Source organism: Peromyscus leucopus, chromosome 8b, assembly GCF_004664715.2.
Source record: "Peromyscus leucopus breed LL Stock chromosome 8b, UCI_PerLeu_2.1, whole genome shotgun sequence".
Classification (NCBI taxonomy): domain Eukaryota; kingdom Metazoa; phylum Chordata; class Mammalia; order Rodentia; family Cricetidae; genus Peromyscus; species Peromyscus leucopus.
This window is the reverse complement of record NC_051086.1, coordinates 49,660,222-49,669,001: the sequence shown is the minus strand read 5'-3', so window position 1 is coordinate 49,669,001 and position 8,780 is coordinate 49,660,222. Positions and strand designations below refer to the sequence as shown.

The 8,780-nt window shown below is 43.0% G+C and overlaps 1 long non-coding RNA gene across 1 annotated transcript; it reads right to left on the bottom strand.

Annotated features, from left to right (window-relative positions):
• Window positions 1–609: 609 nt before the first annotated feature.
• On the bottom strand, window positions 610–7,312 carry LOC119087047. The gene is made up of 3 exons (XR_005090491.1): window positions 7,151–7,312; window positions 2,217–2,335; window positions 610–1,051 (listed from the first exon to the last, which is right to left on the bottom strand). It is a non-coding gene; the product is annotated as an uncharacterized LOC119087047 (long non-coding RNA).
• Between the last annotated feature and the right edge of the window lie 1,468 nt (window positions 7,313–8,780).

The window sequence follows — 8,780 nt, the reverse complement described above, 5'->3', positions numbered from 1 at the left end:
GCAATTTCCCCAAAGGCTATCCCTAGTCAACAGTGATCATTCTTTTAATGCGGTTTGGTAGAAGACCATTTCACACCACAGTATTCCGTGGGATGGCTGCTTGGTTAAGCTCATCACATGATGAGATTCCATTCAAGCTCTTGGTAGTGGTGAGGGTTAATCACCAGGGAGCTCTCAGTCTTCATGGTGAATTGCAGAGGATAGTGAAGAACCAGCCTGAATGAGAATCATTGTTTCAGGACCCAGTCAAGTGCAGTGGCCTGGTCTGTGCAGGTCTGTGGCCTTGGCACATGACCATCTGTGGTCACATGTGGTCTGTGGTGGCCTTGGCACCATCTGAGGGTGCACATGTGGTCTGTGGTGGCCTTGGCACCATCTGTGTGCACATGTGGTCTGTGGTGGCCTTGGCACCATCTGTGGGTGCACATGTGGTCTGTGGTGGCCTTGGCACTGGCTGTGAGTGCACATATGGTCCTGGACTTTCGGGATTTTAGGCTTCTGACGGAAACTACAAAGGACAGCATCTATCTTTGCTCTTTCACTTTTTTTTTTTGATTCCTGGTGTCTGCTTTCATCCTGAGGGGGTCCTCTAGTTTCCTTTGAGGCATACCTTTCCCCCTCTTGTTAGACACCATCTCATGGAAACATCATGAAGGTCCAGCCATCTATGATCCAGTTTCAGCCAAGTATTTGATCTTTCCTTGTCAGAAATAAGGCCCCTGACACGGCCATGGTCACAATGCACCCCAGTGGTAGGTCCTGGCAAGATACCCCTGCTATGGGAAACACTGCACATGAAGATGTACTGGGAAGGGTCAGGAAGAAGAGGTGAAGATGGGGTTGAGATAGCTAAGCCGTGCCATGCCAGAGCTCCCCCTCAGTCACAAAACCGCTGCGAGTCTCCGAACGCTCTCTAAGTGATGTGCCCCTTCAACACCTTTCCGGATCTGCGTTGGTTCCTGCCGTTGCCAAGCCCAGCTTTCCAAACTTGTCAGTTTTGTCTGTCTCCGCTGTCTCTCCTCTTCTCCTAGCCAGAGCTGCACACAGAGAACTCAAGCACACAGGTGATTGGTCCCTGTTGGCAGGGGCTTTCATTTCTTTCTTTCCCCCTTCTATTATTTTGTTTTAATTTTTAAAAATTTTATTCATTCTTTGAGAATTTTGTACAACCTGTTTCGATCGTCTTCACCCAGCTTCTCCCAGATCCACCCCTTCTCCATCCACTCAATTTTGTGTCTCTTTTCCCCCCATTCAGTACCAGTTTGTGCTGCCCACGATTCTCCGATGCCTGGCCTTCCACTGGGGACTGGTCAACTTGGCAGGAGCCACAGTCTTAGAGAAAATTGTCTCTCCCCATATCAACAGCTCATGATTGCTAATAGCTCCTCAGCTAGGGGTAGGACTGCATGCCCAACTCCCACTCCGTGCTGGGATTTAGTTTGGCTTGGGATTACACGGTTTTTAATGCATGCTTTCACAGGGTTATTGTTTCTTATTAATTTTTTAATTAATACCAGGGCAGAGACCTCGTTACTAATAGACTCTGTTATGTGTTTGTTTTTATTTTTAACAGGTAAGGAAAATGAAGGGGTAGGTGCACCACTGTGCCCAAGTTCTTATCATGTGACTTAAACTCAGAACTTCTGCAAAGTCTGCCGCACTTCCTGCTGTGACTCATGACTTCCTCAGTGTGGACATCTTGTCAGCATTCTGGCCAAGCCAGTTCAATGTGTGTGTGTGTGTGTGTGTGTGTGTGTGTGTGTGTGTGTGTGTGCACAAGCATGTGTGAGTGTGTGGAGAGAGAGACAGAGAGAGGCAGACATAGGGAGAGGTAGAGAGAGCTGGCAGAGCTTTGAAGGACACAAGAGAAGCACATTTTAGAAAGCACCTTCATCTGCCCTCTTACTTGGTTGGAAGACCCCTGTCTATCATGGTTAGAAGTTGCACATAATAAGGGCACATTAATATAAATGGGAAATAAATAAGCAATAACCACAACATGCACATTTCACAATCACCTTGCAAGAAAGTCCTTAGAGTCCCCCAGGGGGCTGTGGAGAAGGACTGAGCTGGAGGCTGCCCCCAGAAGTACTTTCTCCTCCCTCTGCCTTACTTCTCAGTTCAACAAGTACCCCAGTCTCATCCCGAGGCTCTGAGGCTGTTCTCTCTGACACTCGCTTCAGGTTCCTGGCAGGAGCCTGGCCTCTGACACTCACCAGGACTCTGGGTTGGCTCTTCTTCCTGTGAGTGGCTGTGTTAATGAGGGTGACATTTCCATTTCCTTCTCATTAGCTTTGTCTTCATGCAGCATCCCAGGTCTGATCTCCAGGGAGATCTGATTAAAAAGATGGCAATGTTGCACCAATGGCCGTATTTGGAGCTGAGAGCTGTATCACCATAAAGGAATAATAATAACAACAATAATAATAATAAGCAAAGCTTTGGATCTGTCCCAGGGGGTCCATATGTTATACAGTAGTATCATTCACGTCCAGCGGGTAGTGGGTGGGAATTAGGTGTTATTGGCCCATATCATATACCTGTCATCTGAAGACATCATGCATTTAATTAGGGTACAAGATATCAGTGAGTGATTTTAATGATAACTATGGCTGCAGTAATTTGTTCAAATGAGTAACTTGTTAGACTGAACGCACTTCCACATTCTTACTATGATAGTCACATGAAATAACAACCTTTTTACCAATGACAGGCTACACATACAACATCAGTCCCAGGCAATTATAATGGGCCTGAAAATTCTTATCACCCAGTGATTTTGTAGCCATTTCAGTGCCAAAGCACAAAGCATTCCCCATGTGTTTGTGGTGGTGCTGATGCAAACAGTCCTGCATTGCCAATCATAGAAAAGCACAGTGCATACACTTGGTATTGATAATAAGTTGACAATAAATTATGTAACTGGTTTCTGTATCTACTTACTTGACTTTTATTACTTTATATTATTATTATTATTATTATTATTATTATTATTATTATTAGAGTATACTACTTCTAACTATAAAGAGAACTTGCAGTACAATACTATGTTGTGTTGTACATTAGTGTCTCTCAATTATAAGGAGAAGCCACAATGAGTGATTGTCCTATACCATCCAGGTTTATGTTCATACAACAACGGAATTAGTTACTGATGTGTTTCTCAGAATGTGGCTATATTGTTAAGCCACATGTGGCTGCACTGCATGTCAAGAGATGAAGATACAGGGCAATTAAAGAAGAGGTTCCCACTCTCAAGGGGACCAGTTACACTAGTTTTTGCTGGTGGTATTTGGCACAGCATCTGTTTCTCCTCATTTTCTTTTCTTTTTTTTTTTTTTTTTTTTTAAGAATTTTTTATTTACATACCCACAGATCCCCTCTTCCCTTCCCCCCCTTCTCCCCCCCCCCCCCCCCCTTCCGTCATCTCTGTCAGCAACCTTCCTCGTCTCTCCCCCCCCCCACGTGCAAGCACCACACATCCAAAAGCTGCTATCATGATCTATACCCTGCCTACATTGCTCCTTCTCTGTTCGGTATTTTTGGTACAGCTTCATTCTGTTTCTTGTCTTCCTCTCATTTTTCTTTTTTTTTTCTCTTTTCTTTAGTAGCTTTTTTGTTTTCTATTGCTTATCAGTAATGATCTATTCTATTCATTTATTACATAGACCAGACCACCAGATCCTCCCTTCTTCCTCTTTCCCACCCCTGCCTCTTCCTATTCCCATGATGTCTTCAATTTATCATGGTATCTCTTTCCTTGCTCTCCCACTCTATCCCTGCTCCAGTCCGACCCTCCCATTTCCTTACGTTCTCATCCCCCATTCATTGCCCTCCATTACCCCCTTTACTCATGTAGATCTCATCTATTTCTCCTTCACTGGGCTATCTATGTGTCCCTCTTAGGGTCCTCCTTGTTAGCTAGCTTCTCTGGAGCTGTGGGTTGTAGTCTGATTATCCTTTGCCTTACTTCTAGTATCCACTTATGAGTGAGTACATACCATATTTATTCTCCTCACTTTCACTTCAGGCTAGCCTCCTCCTGAGGAATAACCCCTTCACACTTTGTTTCCACCTGGGTTTGGAAAAATGTCACTCTTGGCTCAGGGCTAGGCTAGTGAATGTGATCCAGCCAATCAAAGCATATTTTTATTTTTCTTAGCCACAATGATTGGTTCATGGAACATGACAATGGTGTGTTGGGGACAGATTCTTCTCTATTTCTAGGTAGAGTTCTAAATGCTTCTTGTGTTTGGATGTTGGTTTCTTGCTTTAGGTTTTGGACATGTGTGGCTCTAATTTCATTAAACAGTTTGTTTGTTCCTTTTGATTTTTTTCTGAGCTTTCTTCTAGACTGCATTCCCAACTTTGGTCTTTTGGTTGTATCTCAGATGTCTTGGTGGTATTGATCATATTCAATATTTCTTTCTTTTATATGTGTTTGAGTTTGTTATTTTCTCAGCTTTGTTGTTCATGAATCTCATGTCTATTGGCAATGCTTTCTGATGTGGTTTTTATTTGATAAATTGTTTTTGTGATTTCTAGAATTTGTTTGGTTATTTTTCAGTGTTTCAATTTCCTTGCTGAACTTTCTTCCATATTTTGGACTTTCTCCTCGATGTCACCTTTCTGTCCATTTTAGAGACTCTTACTGAGGTCTTGAATAGATTTCCTTAGTTTGCATAGTTTTATTTGAGTCTGTTATATGGTCATTGATTCTTTTTAAAAGCAGGAATCTGCATTTTTTTTTTGAAAAATGTCACTATCTTGGGTGAAGAGGAACTGAGGAGTTGGGAATGAACTATGCTGGGTCATAGACTCATATTTTTGTGTTTTTTGTAATATTTTATACCATTTGCTGGAATTAATGTGTCTCCTAGTTTTTTTTTTTTATTTTTTGAGACAGGGTTTCTTCTGTGTAGTTTTGGTGCCTGTCCTGGACCTTGCTCTGTGGACCAGGCTGGCCTCGAACTCACAGAGATCTGCCTGGCTTTGCCTCCCATCTGCTGGGATTAAAGGTATGCACCACTGCTGCCTGGCTGTGTCTCCTAGTTTTGACTTATTTTATTGTTTTTTTTTTAACCAACTTTATTTGTTAGCTTGCTTTATTTCCTGTGAGGCCTCCTGGAGAGATAGCTTTACTAGGAATTAATTTTCTGTAGCGACTTAGGCAGAAGACACAGTGGTACTCCCTCCCTTATTTATCAGCACTGCTGTATTTGCACAGCTGCAGAGGACCCTCTTGCTATAGACTTGTGTACTTGTCATGGTGCAGAGACAGTGTCATCGGTGTGTGGTTGGAGAAGAAGTGTGGTTCAAGGAGAGTGTTTTTAAAGAGCGAAGGTATCAGTACTGCAGCAGAGAAGTGAGGAAGGAATGGGCAAAGGAGGAAAGGGGCACAGTATGGATGAGAAGGAAGGATATGCGCTGGAGGTGTGAGAAGTGGCAGGGAGACTATTTTACATGCATAAATGTAGAAAGCATGCTTTTCTTATGGGTGTATTAAGGTGAGGGATGGTAATGAAGGCCTTTTCTGGTAATACAGAGGTTAAAACACTGTCACTTAACAACATAGAAAATACAAGTAGGTATAAAAATAACTTACTAGCAAAAAAACTAAACCACTAAAATGTTAGAAAAAAGGCATAATAAATATAAAATAATACAACAAACACATACATACTGAACAGTCAAGCAAACACCACCACGAAGGGCAATGTATCTATTCTAGTCTGCACTCTAGGTTGTTTGTTTTTGAGCTGTACTTGTGTACCTGGGTGGTTTGGTGGTATAGCACAATGGTCAGGGATGATGCCTCAGCACAGGTGCTGACCTCATGGCAGGCTGGAGAGACAGAAGCCTCAGCATGTACATGTTGTGATATAGGAAAGATAGCTAGGTATGATGAAGTCTCGGTGAGGACATGGGTCTCAGTGAGCAACGGGCAGGACAAAGTCGTGACTTGCCTGCCATGCTCATGAGCTGTTTGGTTGGGTCTTGGCATGCTCACCCTATTGGTTACTTTTGCCTTGATGTATGACAGAAGATCCTGTGGGAGGAAAGATTTATTTGGATTGCAGAGAGTTCAGTCTATGGTGGCTTAGCCCCAGATGCTTGTGGGGCTAGGAACATGTGGTGGAGGTTATTCTTCACTTCTTGGTGCACAGGAAGTGAAAAGACAGCAGAGGAAGCAACTGGAGTAAGATAAAGCAGCTGAGAACATGCCCAGTGAATTTTTCTCCAAGTAGGCCTATTCTACTTTTAACCACTTCCCAATAGTTCCATCATATTTTCATATTATGAGTCAATCAGAGGGTTAATCCATATACTGAGTCAGAGCACTCATGACGTAAGTGTCTCTGGAAATGTCATCGCACCCAGAGCTGGGCTTTACTAACCTCTGATCAATCAATCAATCCAATCAAGTTGACAACTAAGGTTGTCATCACAGCGGGGCTCTATCTTTTGAAACAAAAACAACCCTTACTAATAATACCAGAGGAAAATTGAGGCAGGAGATGAATCAATTACTCATCACAACACATTGTGAGAGTGGATGACACACAGCAGCTTGAGATCTAGATGGGGGACCTCATCCCACCTGTGGGATTTGGGGGGGGACGTGTTTATGGAAAAACAATGACTGTGGGCAGCCTACTCCTTCATGACGACACATGGTTTTTGTCGTCATAGACATCCTACCAAGTTCCAGAAAGTCGGGATCTGGACGTGGCTTACTGTTCTTTTAGAGGACCAGAGTTGGGATCCCAGCATCTATACTTGTGGTTCACAGCCATCTGTAAATCTAGCTCCAGGGGATCAGGTACCCTCTCTGGCCTCATTAAGGATATGTCTGTCTGTCTCTCTCTCTCTCTCACAACACACACAACACACACACACCACCACGCACCACCACGCACACACACACACACACACACACATACACACTATTTTTAAAAATGCAGCATCACTACCAACAAAAATTATGTGGAGATCTTTAAGAAAGATCATGAAAATAAATGATTAATATGTATGTGTAAAAAGTTACACGTGTAGCTACAGAATGAGGGGAAAGAGCAACACAAGGAAATCAAGAGTGTGTGAACTGACTGTACATTACACAGTAGACTTCAATGACAAGATGGCTTACCGGAAATTCACTGTTCTCAGAGCTCTACCAGTAGAGGGGTGGGATGCTAAGTTTCAGAGAATGGAATTAAGAATAAATGATGTTTTGTATTTTAATTCCTTTAGTGCCCTTGTTTGGGTCACATACTATCGGCTTCTCTAAGGACTCCTCCTAAAATAAGAATCTAGACTTACAGCGCTTTTAGCTGGAATACAACAGTAGTCTACTGAGTTCTGATGATGTCGTAAAGCTGGTGGGAGGGGAATCTTTAGAAGAGCTCTACTAAAACCTGTAGTTTCCAGAGTCACATGTCTCTGGGGTATGGCTTCCATGGGTGTTTTCAGCCTTTCTTATTTTCCCTTTGGGTGGTAGAGGTTAGGGAATTGCAATTGGAGATATGCCCTTTCCTGTGGAGAGGTGGGTTTGAGGCTCTGAGATGGTCTTTGTCCTGTGGCTTATGTTATAGGATTGCTGTGGGTGTTTCACTCTGGCGACTCTCCTCACCACAATGGCAGAGCCAGGAGGGCCCATTTTCACTTTTCACTCTGAAAACCTGGTGAAGTTCTTTCAGATAAAACTAGGAAATTGTGCTTCTTTCTATAGAAACTCCCAGGAATTTCTTTTAAACATTTTTATTAACATGTATTAACTCTATATGATAAAGCGTTTGTTATGACATTTTCATACATGTGTGTGATGTATTGAAATCATATTCAACATCTCCTGAGAACCAATGAGTTTCATTAGGGTTGTTGTTAGGACCATGGATGAGAGGTTATTTACAGGTATGTGGGCACTTAACTGGTAGCTGTACCACTGAGAAAAATCTCCTTCCTCACCAACCGTTAGATGCATATATCTTTAGTATATGGTGGGGACCCAAGAGCTCCTTCCCCTGCTACAGGTTTTGATAGGAATGATTTAGTGCAGACGGTTATAATTGCTTTCAGTTCAAGAGTACAACACACACACACACACACACACACACACACACACACACACACACACACACACACACGCAAACCACTCACTCTTCCTCTGACTCTTACATTTTTCTGTGCTTTTCCAGTGGTGTTTTCTGAGCCTTTGTGAGTTCCCAGCAGTTTCTTGCTTCCAGGTTACTCCATACCCTCTGGCAATTCATGTGAGTGACTGTTTAAATGTCATAAATGTCTGTACTAGTTTAGGCTCCCCAAACCCCTGATCCAGGTAAGCTGGTCTCAGTTCTGGTTTTCTGGATGCTCCTGTCATCTACTATTCCAAAGTGGCAGTTCTCAGGACAATCTCTAGGGAATGTCCTTAAATTATTCATCTTTTATTTTTGCAAGGATGAGTGATCATTTCTAATCTTCCTTGCCCCCCCCCCCGCCCCCCTCCTGAGACAGGGTTTCTCTGTGTAACAGCACTGGCTGTCCTGGAACTTGCATTGTAGACCAGGCTGGCCTCGAACTCACAGAGATCTGCCTGCCTCTGCCTTCCTAGTGGTAGGATGTGAGCCATCACCCCTGGTGTGCATTTTTGATGTTAGAGCTGAAACAAAAGTCACTTCATTTATACTTTAAAACAGTGGTTCCCAACTTTCCTGATGCTGTGACCCTTTAATACAGTTCCTCGTGTTGTGGTGATGTCCAATGATAAAAGTATTTTCGTT